Consider the following 9,380-nt stretch of genomic DNA (forward strand, 5'->3'; position numbering starts at 1 on the left):
TTTGAAGCAAGCTATGTTTATCTTATTATTCTTAGTCAGGATATTAATTAAAATTATCAGTTGGAATTATTAGATTGGAAAAATAAAAGAGAATAAAAGCGTTACTTGTTGTGCAGTAATGAGAAATATGTTGGAGTTTTGGAGATGCTTTGTCCTTTGAATTTCTACTTTTCCTTGAAATCCTCTTCCCACACGCAAGGTCCCTTCCATGGCAAGCTCTATGTAGGGTGTCACCGTTGTCAATGGCTACCTCCCATCCTCTCAGTGAAAACGTTCCTATGCTCTGTCACAGCACGGCTAATCATCTGTCGGTTCTCAATCAGGTTGGAATAGAATCCATTGATTCTTTTGCGTCTGTCACTAACGCCCAGCCTTCAGGAGTTTGAAGCTCGTCACAGTCATTCAATCCCAGAATCCTACTCGGAATACCACGGACAAGGTTTAGACTTTCCGGATTCTCATGAATGCCGCCATCAATCCGGCTTATACCACGAAGATTCTGATTAAGGAATCTAAGAGATACTCATTCAATCTGATGTAGAACGGAGGTGGTTGTCAGGCACACGTTCATGGATTGAGGAAGGTGATGAGTGTCACGGATCATCACCTTCTCCATAATTAAGCGCGAATGAACATCTTAGATAAGAACAAGCGTGTTTGAATGGAAAACAAAGTAATTGTATTAATTCATCGAGATGCTGCAGAGCTCCTCACCCCCAACAATGGAGTTTAGAGACTCATGCCGTCAAAAAGTATGTAATTTAGATCTGAAAATGTCATGAGGTCCAAAATAAGTCTCTAAAAGTTGTTTAAATAGTAAACTAGTAACCTAGGTTTACAGAAAATGAGTAAACTAAGATAATTGGTGCAAAAATCCACTTCTGGGGCCCACTTGGTGTGTGCTGGGGCTGAGACTAAAGCTATCCACGAGCTGAGGCTTTTCTTGGAGTTGAACTCCAAGTTATAACGTGTTTTGGGCGTTCAACTCCAGATCATGACGTGTTTCTGGCGTTTAACTCCAGACAGCAGCATGTACTTGGCGTTCATCGCCAAGTTACATCGTCTATCTTCGCGCAAAGTATGGACTATTATATATTGCTGGAAAGCCCTGGATGTCTAATTTCCAACGCCGTTGAGAGCGCGCCAATTGGACTCCTGTAGCTCCAAAAAAGCTATTCCGAGTGCAGGAAGGTCAGGATCCAACAGCATCAGCAGTCCTTTTTCAGCCTAACTCAGATTTTTGCTCAGCTCTCTCAATTTCAGCCAGAAATTACCTGAAATCACAGAAAAACACACAAACTCATAGTAAAGTCAAGAAATATGATTTTTTCCTAAAAACTAATAATATTCTACTAAAAACCAATTAAAAAATACTAAAATCTACATGAAATTACCCCCAAAAAGCGTATAAAATATCCGCTCATGACGTGCCAGAAGCGAAGATTCAGCGACGCGGCCGCATGACTGACGCGACCGCGTGCCTTAAGCAGAACGCACATGACGCGGTCGCATGACTGACGCGACCGCGTGGCAAGGAAAAGCTCCGAATGACGCGACTGCGTGACCCACGCGGACGCGTGACTGAGGCCACGCACCAGAAAATTACAGAACACGCCCCAGCGAGTTCTAAAGCCCTTTTTGGCCCAAATCCAAGTCCAAAAAGCATAGACCAGAGGTTATGAAGTGAGGGAATGCATCCATTCAGGGGAGCTCGCATAATTTTAGTTTTCAATGAATCAGGTTTAGTTGAGAGGGAGATCTTCTCCTCTCTCTCTCTTTTAGGATTTAGGATTTCTTCTTGTTTTAAGAGTGACTCTCAATCCAGGTTTTATATTTCTTTATTTTAAATTTCCCTTTCACTTTATTTGTTTATTTCAGTATCTGAGTTGGCTATTTATCTTTATAATTGGATTTATGAATCTCTTCCATGTTATAGATTGATATTTGAATTAATGATAATTGAGGTATTTTCAATTTATGATTGTTCTCTTTGATTTAAGTTACCATTGCTTCCCATCTAAGGATATTTTTATTATTTCAGCAAATTTACTTTTTCCCTTTTGGTTCTGGTTAAGAATTCAGTAGCTCAACAGTTATTAAACTCAACATAATTGATAATCGTTATCTTGCTAATTGAGCTGAACTTAAATAATCCCAACCTTTTCTTAAGAAATAATTAGGATTCAAAGGTCAATTTAATTAGTCCCTTGACTTTCCTTTGCCCTGGTAAAGGTTGACCAAGTGGAATTAAGATACAACTTTCATTATTGTTGAGAGGGATAACTAAGTTGGACCTCTAATTTCTCTTACCTTGCCAAAAGTCTGCTTTATAGTATTTATTTATTTTAATTGCCATTCACTTCATTTGTCATTTAAATTACTTGCTTCTCATATTCTAAACCCCGATTAGAACCTTTATAGCCAATAATAAGAACACACTTCCTCGTAGTTCCTTGAGAAGCCGACCCGAGGTTTGAATACTCGGTTAACAATTTCTAAAGGGGTTTGTTACTTGTGACACCCAACACGTTTGTATGAAAGGACTTTTGAAGGTTTAGAAACTATACTTGCAACGAGGATTTATCCGTAAATTTCTAGACCACGCAAAAGTTCTCTCGTCAGTACCCCCTTTGCCACGTTGAATGCCCAGCATGGTCTCTTTCTGGCGTTTAACGCCAGGTTTTCACTCCCTAAGGGGCGTTGAACGCCCATCTCCTTCCTTATCTGGCATTCAACGCCAGCAAGGGGATCCCTCTAGGGTAGTCTGTTTCCACTTCTGAGGGTCTCTGTCATTGTTCTAAGTGCTGCACATGATCGCAAACGTCAAAAAGTAAAGAGAATAAACTAAAACAAAATCAAATGAAAATAAAGAAAACAATAGTACTCTAATGATGATTGGGTTGCCTCCCAACAAGTGCTTCTTTACCGTCATTAGCTTGACGGACAGCTCCACTACGGAGGTAGATAAGGGCTCAGATCTTCACCCTTAACAGTGAACTTTCTTGCTGTGCTCTCATGGGTGAGCTCCACATGCTCTAAAGACAGGATTCTACTTATTGTATATGGAATGACTAGATTCTTGGTGAATACAACTCTCATTCCAGGTGAGTGGCTTTCAGTGGAGATCTTCTTGCCCCTCCACCCTTTAGGTACCTTCTTTTTAGTATCTTCCTTTCCAATGCTTGATGATGGTTGCTTGATGAGCTGATAATTTATATGCTTTTTGGCATTGTTTATAGGTAGTTTTTAGTAGGATCTAGCTACTTTTTAGTATACTTTTATTAGTTTTTAAGCAAAATTTACATTACTCGACTTTACTATGAGTTTGTATGTTTTTCTGTGATTTTAGGTATTTTCTGGCTAAAATTGAGGGACCTGAGCAAAAATCTGATTCAGAGGCTGAAAAAGGACTGCAGATGCTGTTAGATTCTGACCTCCCTGCACTCGAAATGGATTTTCTGGAGCTACCGAAACCCAATTGGCGCGCTCTCAATTGCGTTGGAAAGTAGACATCCTGGGCTTTTGATGAGCGGAATTTATACGCTTTTTGGCATTGTTTTTAGTATGTTTTTAGTATGTTTTAGTTAGTTTTTATTATATTTTTATTAGTTTTTAGTTAAAATTCACTTTTCTGGACTTTACTATGAGTTTTTGTGTTTTTTTGTGATTTTAGGTATTTTCTGGCTGAAATTGAGGGACCTGAGCAAAAATCTGATTCAGAGGCTGAAAAGGACTGCAGATGCTGTTGGATTCTGACCTCCCTGCACTCGAAGTGGATTTTCTAGAGCTACAGAAGCCCAATTGGCACGCTCTCAACTGCGTTCGAAAGTAGACATCCTGGGCTTTCCAGTAATGTATAATAGTTCATACTTTGCCCGAGATTTGATGGCCCAAACCGACGTTCCAAATCAGCTCAAAACTACCCAGCGTTAAACGCCGAAACTGGCACAAGAATGGGAGTTAAATGCCCAAACTGGCATAAAAGCTGGCGTTTAACTCCAAGAAAAGTCTCTACACATGAAAGCTTCAATGCTCAGCCCAAGCACACACCAAGTGGGCCCGGAAGTGGATTTTTATGTCATTTACTCATTTCTGTAAACCCTAGGCTACTAGTTCTCTACAAATAGGACCTTTTGCTATTGTATTTTCATCTTTAGAATCTTTGGATTTTTAGATCTTTAGATCTTTGAATCTTTTGATCACGTTTTGGGGGCTGGCCTCACGGCCATGCCTAGACCTTGTTCTTATGTATTTTCAACGGTGAAGTTTCTACACACCATAGATTAAGGTGTGGAGCTCTGCTGTACCTCGAGTATTAATGCAATTACTATTGTTCTTCTATTCAACTCAGCTTATTCTTGTTCTAAGATATTCATTCGCACCCAAGAACGTGATGAATGTGATGATTATGTGACACTCATCATCATTCTAACTTATGAACGTGTACCTGAAAACCACTGTAGTTCTACAAGCAAACAAGGCTTGAATGTTTATCTCTTGGATTCCTTAATCAGAATCTTCGTGGTATAAACTAGAATTGATGGCGGCATTCAAGAGAATCCGGAAGGTCTAAACCTTGTCTGTGGTATTCTGAGTAGGATTCAATGACTGAATGACTGTGACGAACTTCAAACTCCTGAAGGCTGGGCGTTTGTGACAGACGCAAAAGAATCACTGGATTCTATTCCAACCTGATTGAGAACCGACAGATGATTAGCCGTGCTGTGACAGAGCGCGTTGAACATTTTCACTGAGAGGACGAGACTATAGCCACTGACAACGGTGATGCCCAACATACAGCTTGCCATGGAAAGGAGTAAGAAGGATTGGATGAAGACAGTAGGAAAGCAGAGAGACGGAAGGGACAAAGCATCTCCATACGCTTATCTGAAATTCTCTCCAATGAATTACATAAGTATCTCTATCTTTATTTTATGCTTTATTCATAAATCATCCATAACCATTTGAATCTGCCTAACTGAGATTTACAAGATGACCATAGCTTGCTTCATACTAGCAATCTCTGTGGGATCGACCCTTACTCGCGTAAGGTTTATTACTTGGACGACCCAGTGCACTTGCTGGTTAGTTGTGCGAAGTTGTGATAAAGAGTTGAGATTGCAATTGAGCGTACCATGTTGATGGCGCCATTGATGATCACAATTCCGCGCACCAAGTTTTTGGCGCCGTTGCCGGGGATGGTTTGAGTTTGGACAACTGACGGTTCATCTTGTTGCTTAGCTTAGGTATTTTTTCAGAGTTCTGAAGAATGAATTCTAGTGTTTCAAGGTGATGTTCTTATCATCACCAAAGCAGATTGATTCTCATCAATTTAGCTCTTGAATGATTCATTTAGACTAAAGCTTTAGACTAACATTGCATAATTCCTGGAATTCTCATTAAGAATTTTGATATCCTTATTTTCTTTCAATTTTCGAAAAAAATCCAAAAAATTTACAAAATCATAAAAACCAAAAATATTTTATGTTTCTTATTGAGTCTAGTGTCTCATTTTAAGTTTGGTGTCAATTGCATGTTTCTATTCTTCTTGCATTTTTTTTGAATTCATTAATGTGTCTTCATTAATCTTCATGTTATTCTTGATGATTTCCTTACTCTGATCTTTACATTCTCTCATCTTGAGTGTTTTGTTGTTTCTCATATGCATTCTTATTTTGTTAGTGTCAATAGTATACAAACTTCTAAGTTTGGTGTCTTGCATGCATTGTTATTTGATTTTAGTTGCATTTTGATTATTCCTCATTATTGAAAAACCAAAAAAAAATTTTTATTTGTGTCTTTTCAAGTCAATAATACAGAGAATTGAAGATTCAGAACATTCAGCAGAGGAATTACACAGAAAAAGCTGGGCGTTCAAAACGCCCAGTGAGGAAGGAAAACTGGCGTTTAAACGCCAGTCAGGGTGCCTGGCTAGGCGTTTAACGCCCAAAAGGGTAGTATTTTGGGCGTTAAATGCCAGAATGTATACCATTCTGGGCGTTTAACGCCAGGACTGCACAAGAGGGAAGATTTTGTTTTTAATTCAAATTTTTTCAAGTTTTCAAAATTTTTCAAAATCAAATCTTTTTCAAATCAAATCTTTTCAATCATATATTTTCAAAATCAATTTCTTTCTTTTTCAAAAATACTTGCTAACAATTAATGATTTGATTCAACATTTCAAGTATGTTGCCTTTTCTGTTGAGAAAGGTTTAATGTCTGAATCATATCTTTTAAATTTCTTGTTAGCCAAGTCATTAATTTTCAAAATAAAATCTTTTTAAATTGTTTTTCGAATCATATATTCTTAATCATATCTTTTAATCACATCTTTTTCAAAATAGTTTTCAATCATATCTTTTTGATTTCTAATTTCAAAATATTTTTCAAAAATCACTTGATTTCTTTTCCATTCTTAGTTTTCGAAAATCAATTAGTATTTTTTACAAATATTTTTAAAATCTTTTTAATTTATTTTCAAAAATTTCTTCCCCTCTTCTCACATCCTTCTATTTATGGACTAACACTCCTCCTCAATGCACAATTCGAACTCCATCTTTCTTGATAAGTTCGAATTCTTCTACCTCTTCCTTCTATTCCTCTGACACCTCAAGGAATCTATATACTGTGACATAGAGGATTCCATATTTTCTTGTTTTTTTTCTCTTTCATATGAGCAGGAGCAAAGACAAAAGCATTCTTGTTGAGGCTGACCCTGAACCTGAAAGGACTTTGAAGCAAAAGCTAAAAGGGTAGAGGACCTAACAGAAATCTTTAAACAAGAAGAAGACATGGCAGCCGAAAACAACAACAATGCCAACAATGCAAGGAAGGTGTTGGGTGACTTTACTGCACCTACTCCCGACTTCTATGGGAGAAGCATCTCTATCCCTGCCATTGGAGCAAACAACTTTGAGCTTAAGCCTCAATTAGTTTCTCTAATGCAACAGAATTGCAAGTTCTATGGACTTCCATTGGAAGATCCTCATCAGTTTTTAGCTGAATTCTTACAAATCTGTGACACTGTCAAGACCAATGGGGTTGACCCTGAGGTCTACAGACTTATGCTATTCCCTTTTGCTGTAAGAGACAGAGCTAGGATATGGTTGGACTCACAACCTAAAGAAAGCCTGAACTCTTGGGAAAAGCTAGTCAATGCCTTCTTGACAAAGTTCTTTCCACCTCAAAAATTGAGTAAGCTTAGAGTGGAAGTCCAAACCTTCAGACAGAAGGAAGGTGAATCCCTCTATGAAGCTTGGGAAAGATACAAGCAATTGATCAGAAAGTGTCCCTCTGACATGCTTTCTGAATGGAGCATCATAGGTATCTTCTATGATGGTCTGTCTGAACTGTCCAAGATGTCATTGGATAGCTCTGCTGGAGGATCTCTTCATCTGAAGAAGACACCTGCAGAAGCTCAAGAGCTCATTGAAATGGTTGCAAATAACCAATTCATGTACACTTCTGAAAGGAACCCTGTGAACAATGGGACGAATCAGAAGAAAGGAGTTCTTGAGATTGATACTCTGAATGCCATATTGGCTCAAAATAAAATATTGACACAGCAAGTCAATTTGATTTCTCAAAGTCTGTCTGAAATGCAAGTTGCACCAGGCAGTACTAAGGATGCTTCATCTAAAGAAGAAGCTTATAATCCTGAGAACCCTTCAATGGAAGATGTGAATTACATGGGAGAACCCTATAGAAACACCTATAATCCTTCATGGAGAAATCATCCAAATTTCTCATGGAAGGATCAACAGAGACCTCAACAAGGTTTCAACAACAATAATGGTGGAAGAAACAGGTTTAGCAATGGCAAGCCTTTTCCATCATCTTCTCAGCAACAGATAGAGAATTCTAAGCAGAGCCACTCTGACTTAGCAACCATGGTCTCTGATCTAATCAAAACCACTCAATGTTTCATGACTGAAACAAGGTCCTCCATTAGAAACTTGGAGGCACAAGTGGGACAGCTAAGCAAGAAAATTACTGAACTCCCTCCTAGTACTCTTTCAAGCAATACAGAAGAGAATCCAAAAGGAGAATACAAGGCCATTAACATTACCCAAATGGCCGAACTTGGAGAGGAGGAAGAGGCCGTGATCACCACTGTGGAAGACCTCAATGGACGTCCACTGGCCTCCAATGAGTTCCCTAATGAGGAACCATGGGAATCTGAGGCTCATAATGAGACCATAGAGATTCCATTGAATTTACTTCTGCCATTCATGAGCTTGGATGAGTATTCTTCCTCTGAAGAGGATGAAGATGTCATTGAAGAGCAAGTTGCTAAATACCTTGGAGTAATCATGAAGCTAAATGACAAGTTATTTGGTAATCAGACTTGGGAGGATGAACCCCTTTTGCTCACCAAAGAACTGGATGACTTGTCTAGGCAGAAATTACCTCAAAAGAGACAGGACCCTGGGAAGTTCTCAATACCTTGTACCATAGGCACCATGACCTTTAAGAAGGCTCTGTGTGACCTAGGGTCAAGCATAAACCTGATGCCTCTCTCTGTAATGGAGAAGCTAGGGATCTTTGAGGTGCAAGCTGCAAGAATCTCACTAGAGATGGCAGACAATTCAAGAAAACAAGCTTATGGACTTGTAGAGGATGTTCTGGTAAAGGTTGAAGACCATTACATCCCTACTGATTTCATAGTCCTAGAGACTGGGAAGTGCATGGATGAATCCATCATCCTTGGCAGACCCTTCATAGCCACAGCAAAGGCTGTGATTGATGTGGACAGAGGAGAATTGATCATTCAAGTGAATGAAGAATCCTTTGTGTTTAAGGCTCAAGGATATCCCTCTGTAACCATGGAGAGGAAGCATGAAGACCTTCTCTCAAAACAGAGTCAAACAGAGCCCCCACAGTCAAACTCTAAGTTTGGTGTTGGAAGGCCACAACCAACTTCTATGTTTGGTGTTGAACCCCCACATTCAAACTCTAAGTTTGGTGTTGGGAGGTTCTAACATTGCTCTGAGTATCTGTAAGGCTCCATGAGAGCCCACTATCAAGCTACTGACATTAAAGAAGCACTTGTTGGGAGGCAACCCAATGTTATATTTATCTATTTTCCTTTGTTATTTTATGTTTTCTGTAGGTTGATGATCATGGAAAGTCACAAAATCAATTAAAAAAGCAAAACCAGAATGAAAAATTGAAAGAAAAATAGCACACCCTGGAGGAAAACCTTACTGGCATTTAAATGCCAGTAAGGGCAGAAAATGGGCGTTTAACGCCCAGTCTGGCACCATTTTGGGTGTTTAACGCCAGAAAGGGGCACCAGACTGGCGTTAAACGCCAGGAAAGGGGAAGAAGCTGGCGTTAAACAGAAGAAATGGGCACCAACCCGGTGTTTAATGCCAGAA

The 9,380-nt window shown here is 39.1% G+C and overlaps 1 non-coding gene across 1 annotated transcript; it reads right to left on the minus strand.

Annotated features, from left to right (window-relative positions):
* Positions 1–7,196: 7,196 nt before the first annotated feature.
* LOC130971611 (small nucleolar RNA R71) lies at positions 7,197–7,304 on the minus strand. Its single transcript, XR_009082823.1, has one exon. It is a non-coding gene; the product is annotated as a small nucleolar RNA R71 (small nucleolar RNA).
* Between the last annotated feature and the right edge of the window lie 2,076 nt (positions 7,305–9,380).

Source organism: Arachis stenosperma, chromosome 3 (genome assembly GCF_014773155.1).
Source record: "Arachis stenosperma cultivar V10309 chromosome 3, arast.V10309.gnm1.PFL2, whole genome shotgun sequence".
NCBI classification, from domain to species: Eukaryota; Viridiplantae; Streptophyta; class Magnoliopsida; order Fabales; family Fabaceae; genus Arachis; species Arachis stenosperma.